The sequence below is a fragment of the Triturus cristatus genome, chromosome 9 (assembly GCF_964204655.1).
Source record: "Triturus cristatus chromosome 9, aTriCri1.1, whole genome shotgun sequence".
In the NCBI taxonomy this organism is placed as follows: Eukaryota; Metazoa; Chordata; class Amphibia; order Caudata; family Salamandridae; genus Triturus; species Triturus cristatus.
In genome coordinates, this window is record NC_140592.1 from 684,032,254 (window position 1) to 684,056,018 (window position 23,765).

Sequence of the window (23,765 nt, forward strand, 5' to 3'; positions counted from 1 at the left end):
GAAACGGCCGGCACAGGGCGGGGAAAGGGGCGGGCACTGAAGGGGTTAAGGGTTTTAAAAAACCTGCAATAATAAAAGGCACTGTTATTTACAATCTCAATAGGTCAAAGTTTCTTGCATGTGAGATCTATTGCATTGCAAATGCTTGTTGTTAGCAAGCGCTCCATGCTGTGCTTTCATGTTAATAGAGGCCACACCCTTTATTTTAGACGAGCCGTGTCTAAAGAAAGGTGTGCAACCGCTATTAAAGTGAAAGTACAGTATGAGGAGTTTATTAAAGAAAAAATAGTGCTTACAGACTAAATAAGATGTACCCTGTAACAACCGAAGTAAAAGGGCCAGTCCTTATGGGAGATTACAAATGAAGACAAGACGGTATTAAGGAGGGACTAACAAGCCTATTATGGAATCAGAAGCCAGCATTTACGAAGGACAATGACACAAGCCAATGAAATATGGGCGGAGGGTGGGCGGGGTTTGAAGTACATACTCCAATACAGCATGCTTCGCAGTGCAGCGCATGTGGTGCCCAGGCTGGACCAAAAAATTTCCCTACCTCAGGAGGCGAGCCTAACAAACCAAGCAATGACCACACTAGACTACAAGTCAACAGACGCAAAAGGAAAGGCCTTGAGACAGGCTACTAGTATGACACTCACTCCTTCACTTTGCCACTTCAGATGAGCAGTAAATACATCTATTCTATGAAGACCATCTTCAAGGGCCTTGCCACCTGCCCCGTCTGGTCCACTGAGCAGTATTAAGGAGCTCCCTCCCCCTTACTACATACAGAATCTTGAATCTCACTGCAAGTGTACACAGCACAGCGCTGCTTACCAGGTATTGAACTGTGTGACCTCTGAGGCACTCTCCTTGGCCTCAATCTCTATCCTTCTGCCCCCTCCTCTTACTTTGTAAGGAATGTATGACCCAACAGGCGACTGCTGCCAAGCAGGGCACCCCACCCACGCCCCTTGTGGTCCTTTGCAGCAGCAGGATTGCTTTCCCAATGTCGCAAAGGGCCACTAAAACTAACAACTTTCGTTTTAACTTTGGATGTTTCGCAGTCTGTGAGGCTTGCGAAATTAGAAGAAATTTGTGTAGTGCCAATCTTCGCATACCCCGAATGACATGCAAATTACTGGGTCATAATTTGAGTTTTTAAATATCATCACTTCAGGAAGCAGACATCAAATGGTGACGTCACTCCGTGACTGAGGCATTTAATGGTGACATCACTCCAGGAATCAGAGATGAGACTGTAACAATAATAGGTATCAGGCTCCAACTGTAATATCCTTCCAGCAACCAAGTGTAGATTAGGACGTCATGCCTGGAACTAAAGGAACTATACATCAGACAATGACATTTGTGCCTAGCCGAGAGGCTCTTTGTGGTCTGTTTGTAAATTCCAGTTGTCTATTGCACCTTTTTTCTGTAACTAATTGACATTCCCTGGCCTTAGCACTCTCATTGTGTGGCTAGAAGTCCTTACTTCAAGGAGTTCTGTTTTTTATACTGGACAATCCCCGGCACTGGATTGACCTGGATTGGCCCCACTTCTGACCACTCCCTGGGCCCGAAAGTCTTGTGAGAGCCTTTCGAAATGTATATGTTAATGGCGGCTATATGAGGGCCGCATATTTTGTTTACAACAACGCTGTGAGTGGCGTATTTTAAAACATGGCACCACCAATGGAAAATATATTTGTAAAAACGCGCTATGAGTGCTGTATTATAAAAGATCGTACTACTGTTTACCCAAAAATGCACTGATTACAACGCAATGAGTGCCGTATTATAAAACATCGGTTATAAAACATGGCACCACTGTTTAATATAGCTTTGTCGCTATTGCACTAAAGTAAAGTGTTCAGCCTGTCGCATACTAAGGAACGAAACGGACAATTCCACCCAAGATACACTTCTGGAGACTCTATAACATGCTGTTCCTCACTGTGTTACCAGACCCCCCCCCCCCCCATACCAACATGTGAAGCGTTGCATTACTGTGGCGCTTGACAGAAAACATTAGGGCACAGTAGCTCCTCTGTAATAGTACCGTGCAAACGTATTATAAGTACAACATGACAGTAGGCAATGTCCCTAAAGCACAAGAATGTGGCGTAATGCCCAGAGCTGCAAGCGGAAAGCTAGAAAGCCAGGTACAAATTAGGACGTCAGCTCACTATGCTGTGATTGTGGGCAAATTAGTTAATGTCCCCGCGGCTTTCAAAAGGCAATGTGTTCTTGTACAATGCAACTAGCTCTCTTGTAAAGGGTGCCACTGTTTTGGGTGGGGGTTCGCGCTATATGAAATTGCACACAAAACAAAACAAAAAAACAGCAAGCTAGCACACCCCTTTGTGCAGATCTCACTACACTAGCCGATACAGCACACAAACAGTTATAAGGGCTCTGTACACCTACTGCCCGTGAGGGGAAATGTTCCCACTACACATATAGCGCTGCCAGTGTACAGTATTCAAACACAGACCGAGGTAGTATACGGCTCTTAAACACCTATACAGCCTTGGGGTGGCAGGAACAGTACAGTACACTTTTAGCACTTCAGAATCAAAAAAAGGCAGCTTTGTTTTGTTTAGTGACAGAGCGACAAGCTACTAAATTGTACTTTTTCAGACAGAAGTTTTAGTTTATGACTGTAAGGCAAAATGCCCTACTACATATTAATGGGCAGTATCCAGACGCACACGGACTTAGTGTACAATAGTTAAACGCGTGTACAACCCCAAAGTAACAGTAAGAGCACACTGCACCCCCACAGCACCCAGGGCCGGACTGGCAATAGCGGGTACCGAGCCATTCCCCAGTAGGCCGCTAGGGTGGGGGCCGGTTTTAGGCCCCTGGGGGGGGCATTCTTGTTACCGGTGGTCGGCAATATCGGCCACCTGTAACAAAATCGCCCGAAACCGACCTTCGCAAACTGCTTGGCTGCACCCCCCCTCAACCCAGGAGGGGGCGGCTGAGCAGTTTGCCAGGGCCAGTTTCTGTTCCCAGTCCGGCCCTGACAGCACCCCATAATCAAATAGGCAGCTTTGCTGTGTTTGCCGACTAAACAGCAACACACTAAGTCATACTCATTCAGACTACAGCTATACTTTAGCAGATACATTTTTGAGGGTTAAAGTTTGCACCAGTTCTGTTAATGTATGGGGCGCCTTATTAATTTTAGGTGGTCCCGTGCGTAAAGTGTCTACTTTGTTGCATACTAAGGAACGAGAGGTACAGTACCACCCGAGGGACACTTCTGGAGGCTGACTCACATGTTGTTTTTCACTGAGTCCCCAAACCCCACCCTTTGTACCAAAACCTGATGCATTGTATCACTAACAGCCAACACAAAACAACCAATAGATAATAAGCAGATGTAGCGAAGCTTCCTTCCAGTCTGGCCTCTTCCTGTTTGTAATTTAAATTACGCTAGCACGGGCAGAAAGACACCGCAGCATGCGGGTTACAAACCACAGCAGTTTGCATTTGAATAATTCACTACGAACAGTAAATGGTGCGATAGATAAGATACACCAAGTTACCTCCCAGACAGTAAAGAAAGTGCCACAGGACATGTGTTTGCCTTGTGGGAAGTACGTAGGTATACAAATGTTTACATGGACAACGGTTCTACTACAGCGCAAACGTTATGATATAGAAAAGAACAGAGCGCCGTAGGTCGGAAAAGCGGAACTGAAATAGAGCCACAAAACATATTCCCCACGAACGTTAGTAGGCACACACCAACGAACAAATATAAAAGACCCAACTTTTCAAAGGGAAAGCAATATGCGCACAAATTGTAACTTCGCCAATATTGCTGTTCTGGAGATTCATACTGACCAGACCCGTAAAAGTCCGTTGTCCTACAGCACATCTTGACCAGAGCAAATACAGCAAAAGAGATGTAAAGTAAAATCATTGAGTTCAGTGTATTGGCCTACGGGCACATGGTTATGATTCTTTAACATTGTAAAGTTACAGATAATTTGATGTAAGGAGCATTTGCCCCTACAGAGGATGTTGTATTTTGAAAGAAAAGTAAGAAAAATGTGTTTAAATAGTTGTAAGTAGTGTTTTCATAGTGGAAGAGGAGTTTTTACTGCCGGGCCACAAAATGGAAGACGGATATGGGTTTGACAAAAAAGGGCGGTTATATGGATTGCTGTAAATTACACTGGAAGCGTGATACCACAGCATAGACACTACCTAAAAGCCACACAGTAACAAAACAAATAAAACTCCCCGCTGTTCCAAAATGTATATGCTAACGGCGGGTTTGAAACAAAACGCTGAGGTTGTGTAGGACGCGGGTATAAGACAAAACGCTGAGGTTGTGTACAATGGCTTTATGTTTGTTTTAAGTAAGCGCAACACTAAGGGAAGGTAATACTAAAAATTAGCAATTCTGTCCTGTGTTTGTTTTTGTATTGTGCAGGGTTGTAACCAGCTAGACATTTAATATTGTGGAATGTACTAAAGGTGCCTAAATAGGTTAGTATAGCTCCTGCATACACCCCAAAAATGCATACTGCTCTGACAAACAAAGCGCAGTTAGGAGATTGCATTATGAAAGCAAAGTAGGGAAAACTTTGGCTAAACACATGTAAGCAGTGGTTTAAGAGAGGACGAGGAGTTTGTAAACAGCTCGGCCCGAACATAGAATGAGATATAGCTTAAACAAAGAAAGCACAGTTATATAGATTGATGTAGATCACAGTGGGAGCTGTAAGCGGGATACCAATAAAGACACTACCCAAAAGCCACACAGCAGCAAAACACAAAAAAAAAACCCTGCTGTTTCGAAATGTAGATGTTAATGGCAGCTATATTAGTGCCGCATTTCCTGATTAAAACAAAGCTCTGAGTGCCTGTACTGCTCGATTTTCCCGGCTCTCTTGTGATTAAGGGGACTAATGTGACTTCAGTCTCTTTCCATCCAAGTCTAAGGGTTAGAGTAGTGTATAGAGCCTATTTATTAGGCACTTCGACATGATCCTGTGTTCTTCCCCATAGATTAGGGTTTGCACATATATCCTAGAGGATAGATCCGTTAAGTATTAGGGGTAATCTGTTCTATAGTGAGGGTATTTCATGGAGTCGTGCTGAATCCAGGCCTGGTAGGCCTTAAACGGGAGAGACTCCATCTTTCTTTCCTCTCCGGCAGCTCGGAAAGTTTCTAGGTCGAGGGTGATGTTTTAGTTATGAGGTGTTATTCGCTTGGAGAGAACCGGTTCAGGCCGGCCCTTATCGAAGGATTGTATTTTTCTTCATGCCGAAGACACTACATCAGGCCGGCCGGCTGGGAACGTGTCCTTGGTACGGGGAGATACAAGAATTTGGTGGGCGGCAGGTTACGGGCTGGAATTTTCCATGAGAAAATGCACCTCTATATTAGTGAAAGTCTGAGGCAGATACTGGCACTTGCTTTTTAGTCCGTAGGCGGCACCTGGCCGTTAAGCAGTAAAGCTACTACTTATTCCAGGGAAGACAGATGACAAGCTCGAAGGTGGAGAAAAACCGAGAGATAGATATTCTTCTAACAGAATAGCCAAAGAAAAGAGAGTAGCCGATGAGGAAGAGGTCCCAGTGACTCGGAGAAGGAGAAGGGAGTAGATCCGTGACTGCGGAGGTGTGACTTCCAGGCGAAGCCGGGGCACAGACGAGAAGGGAACCTAGATGACCATTGAGTGCAGGCTACATACGACCAAGGTGATGTCAACCCCTTTATTATTAGAGTGTACAACTTAATCTATCGCTTTTCTTTGCAGGTCATATGTAATATGTATTATGTTCTGTGAGTGTGTATGTAGTGACTAAATAAAGTATCCAGTTTGTAGTGAATCAACATGTACTGCGTGTTCTTGTATAAGAGGGTAGCCTATTCTTCTAGTCAGTTGTGACTTGATATGAACAGATGTTAATCCTGATCAGGTAAGTGATAACTGAATAAGGGAGAAAGGAGCCCCTCGAATTGGGGAACAGGTTGTGCTCAACTAGCAGTCTTTGTGTGATCTGATACATAGTAACACTGGTTCCCTTGTTGTATGTCATGGTAATTATAGGATGAACTTGTGAAGGCTGCCGTCTGGGCAGGAAGTCCTGGGTCCATTTGGGACCGCGAGGCTAAGGCTGCCGTCTGGGCAGGAAGTCCTGGGTCCGTTTGGGACCGCGAGGCTGAGGCTGCCGTCTGGGTAGGAAGTCCTGGGTCCGTTTGGGACCGCGAGGCTAAGGCTGCCGTCTGGGCAGGAAGTCCTGGGTCCGTTTGGGACCGCGAGGCTGAGGCTGCCGTCTGGGCAGGAAGTCCTGGGTCCGTTTGGGACCGCGAGGCTGAGGCTGCCGTCTGGGTAGGAAGTCCTGGGTCCGTTTGGGACCGCAAGGCTAAGGCTGCCGTCTGGGCAGGAAGTCCTGGGTCCGTTTGGGACCGCGAGGCTGAGGCTGCCGTCTGGGCAGGAAGTCCTGGGTCCGTTTGGGACCGCGAGGCTGAGGCTGCCGTCTGGGTAGGAAGTCCTGGGTCCATTTGGGACCGCGAGGCCGCCATTTGTATTATAAGAGGTCTTGGTATATATAGTAGGAATTCCCTGTCCTTAGGTGGTATATATATGTGGTTTTAGGTGTGAATAGGCCCTAGGGAGGGGGGGGGTAACGTTCTGGCTGGGTTAGAGAGGCTCTGTTGAGCGGGTTCTATCTGATCCGAAAACCCAAGCAGAACATTGCCGTATTTTAAAACATTGCACCATTGATGTAAAATATAATTGAGAAACGCGCCATGAGTGCTGTATTATAAAATATCGCACTACTGTTTACCCAAAAAAGGCACTGAGTGCAACCACGCCATGAGTGCCGTATTTCCTGATCGCAACAACGCCACGAGTGCCAGATTTCAAACCATAGCACAACCGATGTAAAACTGAATTTTTGAAAACGCGCCATGAGTGCTGTATTATAAAATATAGCACTACTGTTTAGCCAAAAAAGACACTGAGTGCAACAAGGCCATAAGTGCCGTATTTCCTGATTGCAACTACGCCGTGACTGTCGTTTTCTAAAACACGAGTGCTGTATTATAAAACATGGGTTAAAAAACATCGCACCACTGTTTATTTGTCCCAAAAATGCAGCATGTGCAAACAGAAAACCATGTCATGGGCTGCTAATTCTACAGTCCGGATGGGCGAGGACACAACGTGCGCTGAACAGATGACGGGTGGGCGGGGCCTAGGGGAGACAGGGCGTGCACCAACCGCACTTCCTAAGAAGCCCGACAGAAAACCAACGACAATAGATCTCACAAGCGAGCAGAGCATGCGCTGCGACGCAGGCGAGACCTAAAAACCAGGGGATGGGGAGGGAGTTACGAAGGGAAGAGAAATAAGGGGCTCGAAGGAGACAAAGAGTGGAGAATGAAGTCTAGAAGGAAAAGGGTGAGCAAATGAGGGGGTGAGGGTGATGGCACTGGTAGGAGAACTGTGCATTGAGATAGAGGAAAGAGTGAGGCCGGGAGAGAAGTAGGTAGAAGAGAAGATGGGGTAGCAAGAGTACCAAGGGGTCGCACTACATTAAATATAAGTAGAGCGAATTATAGGTGAAAGAGACTGAAGATAAGAAAAAGACTGACACATCACTTGGGAAGTGAGAGGAGTCGAAGTGGGGTAGACTACAACAGAGATGGGCGTGAGAGGTCAAGGCAATGAAAGACAATGAGATGATAACAGCGGCAGGAGGGAGAGGGGAAAGAATAAAAGGAGGGGGGAGAAAGTGTGAAGGGGCAGAGACGATAGATACAATCTGCATTGGGGATGGATGTGGGGCAGGGTTATTGTGGTAGAAAGTAATGAGAAGAATGAAGGAACCGTTGACATGGCACTGATGTGGATGAGAGAGTAACCATAGGGGGAAAAAAGTTGTGGATGAAAAGGCAAATGATAAGAAATGGAAAAAACAAGCGGATATTCTCAAGATTGGTATGGTCACTAGAAGTGCAAGACCCGCTTATACCACTCAGTAGAACCAGAGCCAGTCTACATACTCCTTGGGCCTGATTATATAACAGGAAGTGATGTGGCATGACGTTTAACCTTGCTGACATCACAGGAAGTGACACACATTTGAAGCAGTAACATCACAGGATGTTGTGACATCCCTTGCTAATGTAACACACATATAAAACAATACAATGCGTCATGCTACTTATTTATCAGCAAAAGAAAAGTACAAATCTTAAACCCCATAGATCATAAACTTCTTCCAAACTCCGAAGGCGTTCAAAAAGTCTTCAGTGCATAGGTCCACAAATGTTATGTTCAAATTAGGGCTCTTCCTGCTTGCCCCAAGAATTAACCTCCTCCCTGTGAAACAAACCATAAGCAGAACAGCCTGAGTTCTCCTACTTGAGAAGCCCTTTAATGCAGACTTCTGTTTCCCCCTGAAAGGAGTGCAGATGGTTGAAGTGTATACCAAATCCGGGACCAACAAAAGTGAGGGAAAGGGGATTTCTCCAGCCATCCTGGCAAACTACAATACTACTTTCTGGTCACAATTCTTTTTTTTTTTTGGGAGGGGGAAGGAGTTTTATATAGCGCTAACTAGACCCGGAGGTATCAGAGCGCTTTACATGAGCACCAGTTACGTGACATACGGACACATTCATTTTTGTTAGGCAAGGGGAGATTAAGTAATTTGCCCAGAATCACAGAATGTTGAGCGTCCCTGCCGAGACTCGAACCCGGTTCCCTAGCTTCGAGGTCGATCGCCCTAGCCGTTAGGCCACATTCTCTCCCCACGATACTGGAATAGATCAATAACCAGACAACGCAGTGGAAATGTGGACTAAACCTTCGGCCCAAAAAATCACAGCACCATCCTCTCCATAGCCACCAAAGGAATACAATGCAGAGAAATGGAAATAGGAAATAACCTAATTTCCAGAAAAAGTAGGTGAAAAGTACATTTCAAATGTAGGTGAATTGAGAACTATGTCAGTCACAAGCATAGATCAGGTACAGCTCAGGGAGCAGCAACCTGCTTCCCGCAACCATAACAGATACAGTACAGACAGCAACATTGACAACCTCCTTCACATGCAGCATAGGTATGGCACAGGCAAATAGGTCACTTACATTCGGTAAAGCTCATTCTGGTGGATACTCTATCCACCCGCAGATTCCTCAAGTTTAGAATATTCCCCAGAACCAGAGTGGATCGTGAAAGTTTTTGTAGCAGTGCCCCTGCGAGGAGCTAGGTGATGCTATGTGGCTTCACACTGACTTAATTAAGCTCTAAAAGAGACAGAGTGGTGGTGCATATAAGCACCACCCCTGTGCCCCAACATCAGTTTCTTCATTGACTGTATCCATGCCCTCTGTTGCGGTGCATAATACAGTTGGAAGTACCAGTGTACAGATCTATAAGTTAGGGATCTTTATAGGTGGTAGAAGTAACTGGCATGACAAACCTTGAGGGGGCCTCCCTGCAAGGCACCTGGGGGTCCCCCTCCGGGCTCAATCAGGAGCCCTGCAAGCAGAGTGCTGTGCTGAGGGGTCCCCTGGAGCTTGGGCCCCCCCGCACCGCGGAGGCTGCGGGGGCCTGTATTACGCCCCTGGTAGAAGTAGTATGTGCAAAAACAATGGTTCTGTCGGAGTATGGACGGACTAACTTAATAGGTGCTGAATACACTTTTGATTCTCAAGGACACACACAGACCCAAAGAAACAGGACAGAATCCAAGTCACTTGATAGAATGATGTTAATTAATGTATCGAGAACACCAAAATATTTACAGGGTAAACCAACCAAAAAACACAGGTTGTAGTGAAACAATTAGTGAAACAGTGATACTTAGCACAAAACACATCACATAAAACGAATATGTACAATGGACAATACATAAAAATAATCAACAAACAAGGTCCTATTTACAATACATAAGCCACTTAAGGGTTCAAAATTTCCTTGTTATCTGAGTGGATTTGCATGTGACGCATAGGACATGTAACGTCGACGTTTCGACCCTAGGATGATTGTGCCAATTACTACGCATCAGATTGGGTCTTCATCAGGACAGACGAGGTTGGGGACCTGGGGAACCAACTTAAATTATAGGGAAAAGATTCCTGTTGTCGCAAATGCAGATGGCCAACATCAAATGTGGAAATATTAGTTCAGTCCTCTGGGACGGAGATATATGATTTGGAAGGAGGAGTGGTGCAGTTGCAGCTGAGCCGTAGACGGAATTAGATGTCCATTCACGGACTCCAATACGTGGCGATTGTAGAGACAGCACCACTCCTCCTTCCAAATCATATATCTCCGTCCCAGAGGACTGAACTAATATTTCCACATTTGATGTTGGCCATCTGCATTTGCGACAACAGGAATCTTTTCCCTATAATTTAAGTTGGTTCCCCAGGTCCCCAACCTCGTCTGTCCTGATGAAGACCCAATCTGATGCGTAGTAATTGGCACAATCATCCTAGGGTCGAAACGTCGACGTTACATGTCCTATGCGTCACATGCAAATCCACTCAGATAACAAGGAAATTTTGAACCCTTAAGTGGCTTATGTATTGTAAATAGGACCTTGTTTGTTGATTATTTTTATGTATTGTCCATTGTACATATTCGTTTTATGTGATGTGTTTTGTGCTAAGTATCACTGTTTCACTAATTGTTTCACTACAACCTGTGTTTTTTGGTTGGTTTACCCTGTAAATATTTTGGTGTTCTCGATACATTAATTAACATCATTCTATCAAGTGACTTGGATTCTGTCCTGTTTCTTTGGGTCTGTGTGTGTCCTTGAGAATCAAAAGTGTATTCAGCACCTATTAAGTTAGTCCGTCCATACTCCGACAGAACCATTGTTTTTGCACATACTATTTTACCCAGGTTCTGAGGGTTACTGGGTTGCCCCATTATCGTTAATGGCCTGGTAGAAGTAGAACACTTCTAAGAGCGGGAGGAACCTGGTTTTTCAAGTCTGTAGTGCTTGGTGAACGTGTGCATCGGTGCCCATGTTGCAGCCCGGTAGATCTCAATCACCGGCACTCTGCATGCAAATGCTGTGGTAGCTGCATTAGTCCTGGTGGACTGGACTCTTCGTCCTTCCAGACACTGCTTTTTAGTCAGTATACAACAAATCTCAATGCAAAGGACTATCCATCTTCCGTGGGATGAGACCTGGGGGATCACTCCCTTCTGTAAGACTTCGAGAGAAGAGGAGTATTTTCCTATGTATAGCAAATTTGTTTATGTACTGCTTGTTTCTGTGTCTCATGGTAATAACGATATATTCATGATGCTTTGTTTTGCTGTGTAGACATGTCGATAGATGATATACTAACATGCTTCCTGTATAGAATGAAAATTAATAAAAAATAATTTTAAAAAAAACTATCCACCTTAAAAGAGTTCTTTTCTGCACTTCTTACCATTGTTAGCCCTAGATAATGCTACAAAAAGTTGATCATTCACCTGATGGTCTTTGGCGTGATCGCTGTAAAAATGTAACGTTATTTTGGGGTCCAGTTGATGGAGTCTCTCCTCCTCTTTCAAGTGGTGAGGAGGAATAGAGAACATTGGGGTGATAATGGATTAGCCCCGTGTGAAAAGGAGGCACCACTTTCGGCAAGAAGGCCGCCCTGGTCTGTAGCACCAGTCTGTCCCAAAAAAGTTGGAGGGCGGTAGCTCACTCCCACAACGAGCTGCAGTCATCGCAATGAGGAAGTCAGTCTTTGGGGGTCATAAGACTGAACAAGCAACTGTACATCGGCGCAAAGAGAGTACACAAAAGAAATGTCAGGACCAAATTGGGTCCCACTGAGGCATCGCAAACAGTTTGGGAAGGAACATGTGTGTCAAACCTTTAATCAAACCACATCACAACAGGTGATTTAAACAAGAACAATCGGTCCAGCAAGCATAAAAAGGCCATAAGATCTGACAAATAACCTTTAGTAGTGTCTACTGGAAGGTCTTGCTGGGCCAAAGACAAAATAAACATAAAACAACCAACAGTTTGGCTGGTAAAAAGTCTGTCTTTTGGGTTCCACACTGGGTCATAAATTATTTCCTGCACCCAGAACAGACTTCGCAGACGGACATCTTGCAGCAGCAATGACATCCCCAAACTTAGGTGGTAGATCAAACACAGTCAACTGCTGCCACTCAGTCTCTACGTATGAAGGTGTAGACTTCACCGGTTCAGGTGCTGAACCCTGTCCTGCTGCTGCAACAGAAGATCCTTTAGAAGAGGAACCTTGATCAGGGTCCAGATGCTCATGTCTAGAGGTTCCGGGCGCCTTGGCCCAATACGAAGCACCTAGGATGACTCGGCGCAGTTTTTCCTGTTTTGCTTCAGAACACTGGGCAAGAGATGCTGAGGCAGGGAAGCATACAAAAAGTTGTGTGTTCCACTGCAGCTGAAATGTATCTCCTGGGCAGTGCCTTCACAGGAACTCCATCATGCAAACGTTTGGGCACTGACCTTTCTCGGTGGCGATGAAGAGATTTAGCCAGAGTTCTGCCCTTTGGCAAAAGACATCCTGCTTTGCATTCCTATGTTTCCTTTTCGATTTAGACTTCGACTTACCAGGTGACTTCGACAACAAAGAAGATCTGTCACTGGATCGACCTCGAAACCGAGATCAGTAGAGGGTCCACACCCTCAACTTGTAGAGGGGGTGAAACGTACACAAGACCCATGACTTCTTCTGATGTTCCATGGCGTATAGCTTCGCCTCATTATCCTGGATCGCCCTCAGGCATATGAGAGCACAGTCATCACACAACTTGGAGTCATGCCCTGAGCCCAAACACTAATGACACATCTTGTGCGAGTCCGCTACCGACATCTATATACGAAAGTCACGGCATGGTTTGAACCCAGTAGTTTTAGGTGGGGACAATGTTCCCTTGCACACTAAATTTAGATGTGAAAAATGGGTAAAAACAATTGATAGAAGGAGAAGAGCGCTGGATCCACGTTTGAAGGTGCAGGAAGAAAGGAAATGGCATCAGCACGCAGGGTTGGCCCTTATATGCGACTCCACTCCATCATTTCCATAACACAATGCAGTTAACGGAGAGCCACCACCTAGCTGCACGCATGAGCACTACTATGAAAACTTTCCGTGTCTGGTCTGGCTCATGGGAAATAGTCTAAAGGGGAGGAACCTGCGATTAGTGGTATCCATCAAAAACCAGTGGTGAAAGCTTCTCTCAGACATACAAGCACAGTATGGCTACTAACATGCAGAACAAGTGCACATAACAGGCAGTAAACAGTACATGTTTCCATCACACACACACACACACACACGGTAGGTACTGTTATTACACAAGCAGAAGCAGTGCCTGAACGGTACCATTCATCTAGCAGCAGTGCATGCTTCCCTCAGACACAGAACAGCTGTAGCACACAAACAGAGGCAAGCATCCTTATACACAACAGAGCGTATGACGGTATCCCGGATGCGTTCAGGACACATGCATTCAGAATGCCATCTTTAGTAGGAACACGTCTTTAGGACGCATTTTAACGACTTGCTTGGGGGGTGCTGGATGTTGGAATAGTTTAATTTAATATTCCAACTTCAGTCAGCGCATCAGTAGGGAAGGTGTTGGACTTTAAATCCAACACCATTCCACCAATGCGCCCCCCTAAAAGCAAGTCGTTGTTATGACTTTCGTGCTGAACGAATGTGTGCTAATGCCGCGTTCGTTCTATTGCCGGTGCTATGTTGGCAGAGCAATTCCGGCTTTGTCTGAAAGGACGTTTCCCTACACAAAGCACACAGAAAAATGAGCGCCACCCATGCATGATTTCCTCACACACAGAACAGGAATGGCTCTAGCCGGACAAAGTTACCGTAGTGGCCTATGTACTGGTACTCAGCTGCGCGCTGCTCATGGAAGCCCGGCATTGTTACGTGAGGGTTCCATGTGCGGGGCTGTTGAGAACAGCAGTAGGAGATGGAAGGTGCTGCGACCAGCAGCTCACTGATAAAAGCTAATAACCAGTTTATTTGTCCTTACCTGCAGGCTCCTTCATTCTTGAAGCATCACAGTTACAAGTACAGAAAGACCCTCCGGAGGTACCCCACTGGTTAAAATCCTTAGAGATCTGGGCACAGGCAGAGAGCACTATTCTTCATAGGGAAGAAACGGCTGGGTTGCAAAAGTTTCCCATCGCACAGGCCTGGGATGATATTCTGAAAGCCCTTACACAAACTAACACTACGTCACAGACGCCTCCCATGCGGCAGGTGGGAGATGATGCCTAGCATGATGCCTGGGTGGAACTGACAGGCTGTACTCACAAGGCGCTTGGCCATAGCTGTCGGGTCAGGCAATGACCCCACATTCCATTATGACATTTCATAGACATAACTTCAGACGCAAGATACCTTAGTGTCCATGCAACTATGCACAGTACAGGAAAAGTATCTCGCATCCACTATGTACACATGGCCCTTGGCATGACTTCACTCGAAAAGTGCGTACTACACCAGATACACGTTCCTTTAAGTACTAGATATCTCCTTTTCTTTTACTTTTATTTTATTTTTATTAGTTGTGGTTAAAATGTTAAAAATGAAGATGTCTTGCAATCAGTTATGATATTCACTTCTTATCGCCCATGCACTATTGTCTACTGTGATCCTAAAGTTAAACTACACATGGGCCATGCACCTCTGTAATAATTGTCATGTCTGCATATGGTTAATTACTGTTGTGAGGAGTCACATGTAATAAACGAGCCCTGCTCCTCAATTAGAGGTAACGGTATACGTGGGTTGTAGATACCCATGCTAATTTCCAAATGCACGTCAACTCCTGCGACAAAGATGCTACTTATGCTATGGTTATAAAATTATAATATCTAGAACTGTATATACAGTGACGTAGCAACATTGATCTTGTAAAAAAAAGTGCAACATGTACCAATGCTTAGTTTGATTGTATTAGTAACATGATAAAAAATGCAATAAAGATATTTTTTTTAAAAAGTCCCAGTTACAAGTACAGAACAGCAGTAGTGCAAGTCGACACACAGAACTTAGATTTCCATAAAACAAGGCCATTCTACTCTGGCTTGATGCACAAGAGTGAAATCACTCTCCATAAAGAATATGAGAGTATGAAACAGGATAAAATCTCCATCCCTAAGCCCCACTCTTCTAGCAATGCTGACTAGCAGACGGGTGCAAGGCAGCAGGTAAGGTGGAGGGCGCATCCGCAGCGGATAAAATAGGATGTAGAGAAAGCACGAAGGGAAATGCCACAGGGCAGGGTTTAAACACCGAGTTACATCAGATAGTATCAGCGAGCCGTGCTTACCCCAATAAGTGCAGGGTTCTCGAAGCACAACACCTATAAGCGCCGTGGACCCTCAGCAGCAGCGCATTTTATTAAGCTAAACAATGTGAAATGCTTTATCACTTCCGGTTTTTGGTCAGACCCATTTATTAATGTTAATTGAAACGGGCTAAAACATCGGTTGGCCTAAACGAATGAATGGAATGAGAAGAAACGTGAATAAATGGCACAAGAATAGATGGAGGTAATCAGAGGGAAAAACAGAAAGTGGAGGAAATAAAGTGGGATAAAAACAAAGGTGGAGTATGAAAGGAAAAAGGAATCCAAAGGATAGAAATACATCAGAAGAATTAAAAAAGAGACAGTGGGAATTGGAATTTCTGAGAAGATGAAGAAAGAGCATTGGCAAAGTCACTAGATCTCGCCTTTCAATGACATTACCTGACCTTTTAGCTTTGCCAAAGCTTTTTTAAGTCCACATCAGCAAAAAGAAAAAATTCTTGCTTGGCCAAGCTGAAAAGCCTCAGCAACAAAACAAGGATGATGCATGAACATGCATGTGCACATATGCACCATTAATTTAAGGCTGCCTCAGCTGCACGGTGCATGCAGAGCATAAGTTCAGGGTACACAGGGTGGACGCCGTCTCCCCTACCAAGAGATTGGGCCCCACAGAAAAATGCTAAACTGGTCCCGTTGTAATTTTCAGACATCGGGCAACATTCAGCAGTGCCTGCAGGTTGTTTGCTTTTGTTCCAAGCAGCAACTTGTGCAGGCAAGGAGGGCGCTTATCAGATTCCAGCTGTGCCCATAACAAAGGCCATCCGGACTCCTTTTCTTGGAATATCCTGGCTGGGAACTATCGGGAGTCTCACACTGGAGCCTCACACCAAAAATGCAATTGAGGGTAAACAAAGGCACACAGCTTCCTTCACAGGCACTTAAGAGAGGCATGCTTTTATCTTTTGTTCTGTACCTGTATTTAAAGGACATGTGTGCACTGTAAGCATGTCAGATGTGTTGGTCTATCCCAGTATTTACACAAATAATTTGAATACCAATATTTTGTTTCCGTTTTTTTATAGCGCTATAGCACTACTCTTCCCAATGCAAGGTGTCAGAGCGCTTTATATCACATGTACGTATTATACATTAATATTAAATCATATGTGTGTAAATCAATGTACTGGATGTGTTACATAAGATAGTGAGGGTTACAAAGTTTATGAGTCATACGTCCTTCATAGCTCACTGTGCTATATTGGAAGGATTAGAATTTATGAACAGCAAATAACTAAAGTATCTTTGTGTTAAAAGCAGTAACCCACTTACCCATCTAGATAAAATAAAAATCTGCCATCTGTGTGTTACATGATGTGCTTTGTAGGAGACATTGTAACCCTCTATGCTACTTTGATTCAAAACTGTGACAAGACAAAACACAGATCACTCCACCAAATACGTTAACTTCCATAGTTGTCTGACCATTATTATTATACCCCGAGATTTAGTTGCCACACAAAGATCTATGCAGCAGGTGCCTTAACCCCATAAGATATTTGAAAATGCAGACTTTACAGCCAAATTTCTCCTTCTTGTCAATTTCTTTGTGGCAGGGATACAGAAATAAATGCATAAGCTGAGGCCCATATTTTTTGTCCTGGTTCTGTCACTTTTTTTGCCACAACCCTGGTGCAAAATCTCATTTGTTGAATACTGTAAGGTGCTCATACGTACTCATGATAGACCTGCTAAACATATGTGTGAGGCCTTAAAATCTGATGTCACTTCCTGTGAGGTCATGGGTTGTGATGCCACTTCCTGTGATGCCACGTGCGATGCTCAGCGCTGTGATGTCACGCGATGTGATGTAACGCGCCATGATGTCACTTGCATACTGCCTAACTTGGTTAGTCACCCTTTTTTTCTTTTACTATACACTGAGTGTATGTGTGTGCATGCTTCACCACAGATGCTTCATGAAGCTGTGGGTATTTTGTTTAAATTTACTGTTCCAAGACCGCAGACACCCATCTTGGAGCGGTGAATTAAAAATATATATAAAGTGCACCAAAGCAATTTTTGTTGTTGTTGCGAAAGGAGCACCCTGACTGCAAATTGCAGCTGCTGTGGCCTTCAAAAAACAAAAAAACAATAAAGAAGATCTAGGGGGGGCAATAGTGGAGCAGGCGGGGAGCGAGCGGTGTGTGGGATAAGTAAGGGCCAGCAAGCAGCAGTGGAAGCAATGGAGGAGCTGGAGTGGAGTTACTTAATATAAAGAAAGGCAAAAAAAAACTGAGTGCGACGGGGAGCAGCAGGGGAAGAAACAGATGAGCAGGGGAGTGGAGATCTGTATGGAGAGTGCTGTAGGGCAGGAATTTTGGCGGGGAAGTAGCACACGAGGGAGAGTAGAAGAATACACATGCACTCCTAAATAGTGCCTTAAGAAAAATGTAAAAATTGGTTACCTGACCGTAAACAGTCGAAAAATACAAAGGTATGCTCCAGGTGAGGTATAAACACAAGCAAGGGAATGAAACTATCCATTAAGAAGTAAGCAAATGAGATTGACTAGAATGCAAATCAATGACCTGACCCATGCCCACTGCAAGTATTGGTATTAAACAAAAGATAGTTAAAAGTTGGCCGTAGGTAAGACCTAAAAATGTATGGAGAACCCTAAAAAGGAGGGAAAGCTGGTGATAAAAAAAGAGAAAATTAAAACAGGAGAGCAATACGCCAAGTTTAGCCACCCTGCAAAGACAAAATAGCAACCATATACTAAGACCTACCGTTTTCACAAAAGACCTATGCCAAAGTATAAAACCCACTTGGAAAGACAAAATAGAGCAAATTGAACTACTTTTAAACTGCACGTAGCTAGCAAAGAAATTACTTCTAGAATAAAATCGACTCACAGTGGGGAACGCCAAACAAACACAAATAATAATCGTACGGGGTAAAAGGCCACAGACAGGAGATTGAAGCGCTTGCACAAAAGAGAGAGTGGATGTGTCAGCAATGTAACCTGTGCTTTGTTGAAAACAAGGTCTATGTCATGATACACAACCCAAAATATCCAGAAAGTGACCCTACCCAAGGTGCAGTAGTGCTCTTTTTTTGTCGCTGTCTGCAAGTGGGGACAGACACTCATTTTGGGGGAGCAGAATTTATCATCAGACTGACCAAAAGAGAGAAACGGTTTGAAAAAGAACCTGTGAGAGTAAAATAAAAAGAAAGGAGTGTAGGGTGAGGAAGAAAGAGGAATGAGATGGAATCAAAACTCAAGCCTTGATTCACTTCCTTCTAAATAGGAATTTTCAGGGACAACCAACTGCAGGGATCTGCATAAATGTGCCCTATTTAGTGATCTTCTCCATTTCCTCAGGGACGTTATACCTTTTGGCTTATATACAGACTTAGGGCCTTATTATGATGAGGTCCGAAAAGTCTCCAACAGCAGGTCGGAGGCTTTCCGAGCCTCTATGCAGTTTCAATTCCGACTGCCTAATTACAATATAGGTGGTGGGAATTAAAACCAGCCGGTCACTCCGACTGGATTCCGACAGCTGAAGGAGCCCGTCGGTCAGTCAGGAGACCAGCCCATAATCCCTATGGACGGCGATTCCACCGTAGGGATTATGATGCTTGGTTTCTGACTGACATTCAATGCCAGGCTTTCCGACATGGAAGGCCTGTCGGAAAGCGAGTTTTGGAGCCCCTAGCAGGGCTCCCTTCTCCTTGCGGCCTTCGGTTGGGGGCCGAGGGGGCACCTATGGTGCCCCCTATTAATCCCTGTACTGTGTGGCAGCGGGGCAGGGATTAACACAATCTCTGAATTCTCTATGGGAGCTAGTGCTACAGCCGTAGCACAAGCTGTCATAGAAAAATGGAAGTATGCAACCGCACCATGTGCGCTCGCATTCTAATTGCGGTGTCGGGACCCAAGACCGCGACGGTGTCGGTCGGAGGCAACTCCGACCGACATCGTAATCAAGCCCTTATTATTCAACAACTCTTGCTATGGGAGCACGAGTGCATGGTAAATTAAGCACTCTGGGAAAATCTGACATTCTAAATTATCTGAAGGGCTTTGCATAGCACAACAAGCTGATGGCCTGAGTTCAAAAGGGCAACCAGACAACTAGGCTAATCTGGAATAATATGCGTGCCTCATGGAGTGACCTGAATGCAATCTATAGATTATAGGTACAATACTACAGATTGTCTGTCTCCTACCAACATGGTTATGATTAATGGTTATCAGTCACTTGTGTATGCCTTTAACAATGCTGTAGATTTGTCAGGTAGATTGACAGTTTAGTGGTACTACACAAGGTCATAGGGTGCTGCTGGTACCATACTATTACCAAAGAATAGGCAGATGGGCTGCTACGTGTCCACGGCCTTAGCTAACCTCAGCTTTGTCCTGTACTGCTGAGACAATAATTTCATGGAAATGTTCAAGCCATTCAGTTGGAACTGAACGTCTCTGGTGGATTGTAACATTGACAACTTTTGAAAGAACAGTTTAGGCTCCAACATAATTCTTCGCTGCTTCTCAAGGTCACCTTCCGGAAATCAAGAATGGGCTTCTTTTTGCACCAAGAAGAGAGCTTCCAATGAGATTCTTTTGTTTTAGTAACCGGGTTTTGGGGAGGCCTGATTCATAATCCCAGTTTGATAGTTCATTACACGGATTCAAGATTACATGTGTTGGCTGCACGCCACTATGGAAGAATAATGGTATGCACACATGGAATACTTGCAAGCCACCACTTCCCCAGTTGGCAACTCTGCACATATTTTGCGCTCATGCTTGCTAGAATACTGTGGCATCAGCACACAAGTGTTTTATGTCAGACTGGGATGAAAAAGTCAGATTAAGTTTAAAATACATAGGAAACATGGCTTTGTGTCAGGACGTGGTGTTCAAAATGTATGAATAACTGGATGCTGGCGGCCACCTGTGTGGGGTCTTCACATGTACAATAACTAAGACAGATGTGGATTACAAGCCTTCAAATGGATAATACGTTCTCACACACAAAATAAGGGGGTACCGGATACAGTCCTGCTTAAAGTCCACAAATGTGCAGTATGGGTATGCCCCAACTTTGGTTGTCTGTATGGGAGTCGTTGGTACAGCAAGGAGAGCCCAGAGGAGACTTCTCGCCTTCTTTCTGTCATTTTTGGTGGAGGCCCAGCATTTTGCCAACCACTAAATGAACTCAAGTCACCAGACCAGTCTGACTTTTTGTCAGCAGGAAGTAGGTGCCTCAAATCATGGAGTGCACCATCCATATAGTAGCCTTCGTACATCCACTTCTAGCTTGGTGTGCACTATGTCTAGAGTTTCTCTGGTATTTCTCTGCCTCCTTACTCGCTATGTGTTACTCCTAAAGTATCCCTTGCTCGGCAGTACCTTTGGATTTGGTGTGTGCTAATTATTCTATAAGGAGCCTTGTATGTCTGTGTCTTCGTGCTTGGTGTATGCTAGTCCTAGGTGTTCTCTTGCAGGTCTGTGCAATTGTGTTTGTTGTATATTAGACACAGGAGTGATGTTGAATGTATGGGGTTGCTTACATGGTGTGTAGTGTTCCCAGAGGTTGCATTGTGAGGTTATGCCTTCTTGTTTGGTGTCCGTTCTTCAAAGAGGATCCCTGCACATCAGTTACTCCATATCTGATGTGTAGGTTCCCTACAGTTTGCATTTTAACTCTGCTTTTGTGCTCGGTATATTCTATTATGAATACTTAATTTGCCATAATAATAATAATTATTATAATAATTATAATAAATTGGTGCAGGGGGCAAAAAAATGTTATTAGGACCACGTCGCCAATGCTGCTGCATAGTACCGCTTACGGAACTTCATTGCATCTCATGACCCTTTCAAACTCCACCTCACACTTCCTGCCTCTATCTTACTTCTGAAGGGTTTGTGTTCCCTTATTGCTCTTTGTTGTTGTGTTCCCATCATTGTCTCCCCGCTTTTATCTAACTTTCTGCCTTTCTCATACTTGCATTGGGTCAAAGTCAGATGAAGAAAAAGTCCTGACATTTTCAGCACACAAGAAGCACTATATACCAGTAAACACACCGGTGGCCTCAAATCTGCAACCTTTGGCCTACTTTGGTAGGAGAGTAGTTCTGTAATCTAAAAAATGCAGAGAAAATCTCAGAATTTGGTTTTGTTCCAGAAATATATTCATACTCAGGAAAACGCTGCGCATGGCTATTTAACCAAAACAACGCGTGGCCCAAGGATATTACAGAGAACATAGCCAGTGCATCTGTAGAATTGTTAACCATAAAATGCTAATTTAGGTTCAGATCGTGTGCAGGAGCCATCAACACCCATGATTTCAGTATATGAAAAGTAACCGGTGAAAGCTCTACTGGTTCGGTAGCATGCAGGGAGCAAGAAATTAAACTGTGCGTTACATTTTCTCTAAGATGTTTTCAGGTTTGCCCCCAAGGTTTCTGTTTGAGAAGAGTGCTCATGAAAGAGAGATAGAGTAGTGATATCTTAAGGTGGTCATAAAAAGAACTACAGAGAAGTTGCAAAGCATTAGAAAGAGGATAACTTCCCATGGCCCTGCTCACTATGTCTTGCTACAAAGCCTTCCAGAAAACCTCAAATGTTAAGTAAACTCTGAAGTTAAATACACTAAGCAACTGGAATTCTGGAAAACTGAAATACACTAGGCTACTGAGCAAAGTGTGCTAGCCTTGTTCTCCCTGATATGGTTTGCTGGTTGTTTTTCCCGTGAAGCCAAATAGTGCCACGCCAAGCTGGACAGCAGATAAAGCACTACAGTAAAGGCCCGTACCATATAACAACATTAATCTTACATGCATGCTCCATTCTACCAGATTAAGAGCCATGCTTCTGTGCCGGCTCACCTCTCAATTGAGATTTACCACACATCTGCAACCCTTGTGGTGAGGGGCAGAGGGGGCAGGTAGAGGAGAGCCGTTGGAGGCAGCCCGGAACTCTGCTACTATTCAACCTAGCACCGAAAGTTGGGCAGAACCTCTAGGTCAGTTAAAATAATACCATATACAATAGAAACAGAACGGAAATCTCACTATCATAACTAACACTGGCAGAGACAATAAGTCTCAACTTTAATATGCTTTAATATGCGGCTGCGGACCTATTTGACTATGCTACTACTTGTTTGTTTTACCATAGTTTTGGGTGATTATACCACAAATCATTCAATGACGTTCGCCCTATGATATTGGCTTTACCAATGCAATTATTCAAGCATTGGAAAAGCCAATCTTGACGGGAGAGAGTGGAAGTTGGTGGGCAGAAGACGGAGATCATGGGGTGCAAGGAGAGAGAAAGCAGTGAGAGCACTGGACAAGAGGGGCGGGGAGGCTCTCTGTAAAGAATGGACAGAAAGCACAGGGGCAGCAGAGGGAGCGTGTGTGAAGTGTTTAATACTATAGGTGTGCAAAAGACAGACCGCTGAGATGAAAAGAACAAAGGTACATTCAGAACCCACATAAGGGTCCTTTACGTGGAATGGGTCGCACCGGGCCTCTGACCTGGCAGCAATTAAAACAAGCATTGGCATAGCCAATAGGTCTCGCCTTTGGGACCTTATAAGTGTTTAGCCATGCAACAGTTGCATAACTAAATACTTATAAGGTCCCAAAAGCGAGACCTATTGGCTATGCCAAGCGGCCATGCGGCCGCGAAAGTGAAAGTGATCGCGATTACGATCACGAACAAACATCAAAGCGGCCGTGCGGGCGCGGCCGCGAAAGTGAAAGTAATTGCGGTAAAGCGCGGCGCGCGCGCCCGCGCACATGCACTGTAGCTCTAGGCTGGCCTGGTAGCACTTTTTGGAGCCCTCTCAATAAGTCTCGCCAGACCAGCGCATGCGCTGGGTCAGGCGAGACCTAAACAGGTCCTTATATTGATGTGCTTTAAAGGGAAACCACTGATCCTTTTCTCAACAACGGTATCTCAATAATTACTGTTACCCCATTACGGCAATCCACGTCAGTGAGGTAGCTCCGGTTTACATTTCACATGGTTTACTTAATTTGCTTCCCTTAGAGTGTTTGCTTTTTATAGTAAGCTGTTTTCCTGTAATTTTATTTCAGCGTATTAATCTATTATGCGGGCTGTAAACTGAATCGTTTGTAGGTGTCTGTGTGAGCTCAGATTGTGGGTGGACGTTTATAACAGCCCAATATTAAGTGCTCTGGAGCTGAGGATGAAGGCAGCGCAAGGTTCTCAAAATGGCTGTCAGTTGGTGCAATCCTTGGCCCCTCTGCTGAGCGTACAGAGCAATGGTGGCATATGTCACTAATAATTGTAGATATATGTGCTAAAGGTTGGAAAGGAGATACAAAGCTGTTGAAATACAAAGAGGGCGAAAGTTTAAAAAAATGAAGGGGAATATTAT

At 44.6% G+C, this 23,765-nt stretch overlaps 1 protein-coding gene across 3 annotated transcripts in view; it reads right to left on the reverse strand.

The window, feature by feature from the left end:
* Positions 1 to 23,765, reverse strand: part of DPF1 (double PHD fingers 1) — a 504,909-nt gene that overhangs the window by 335,452 nt on the left and 145,692 nt on the right. The gene's annotated exons all lie outside the window — the stretch shown is intronic.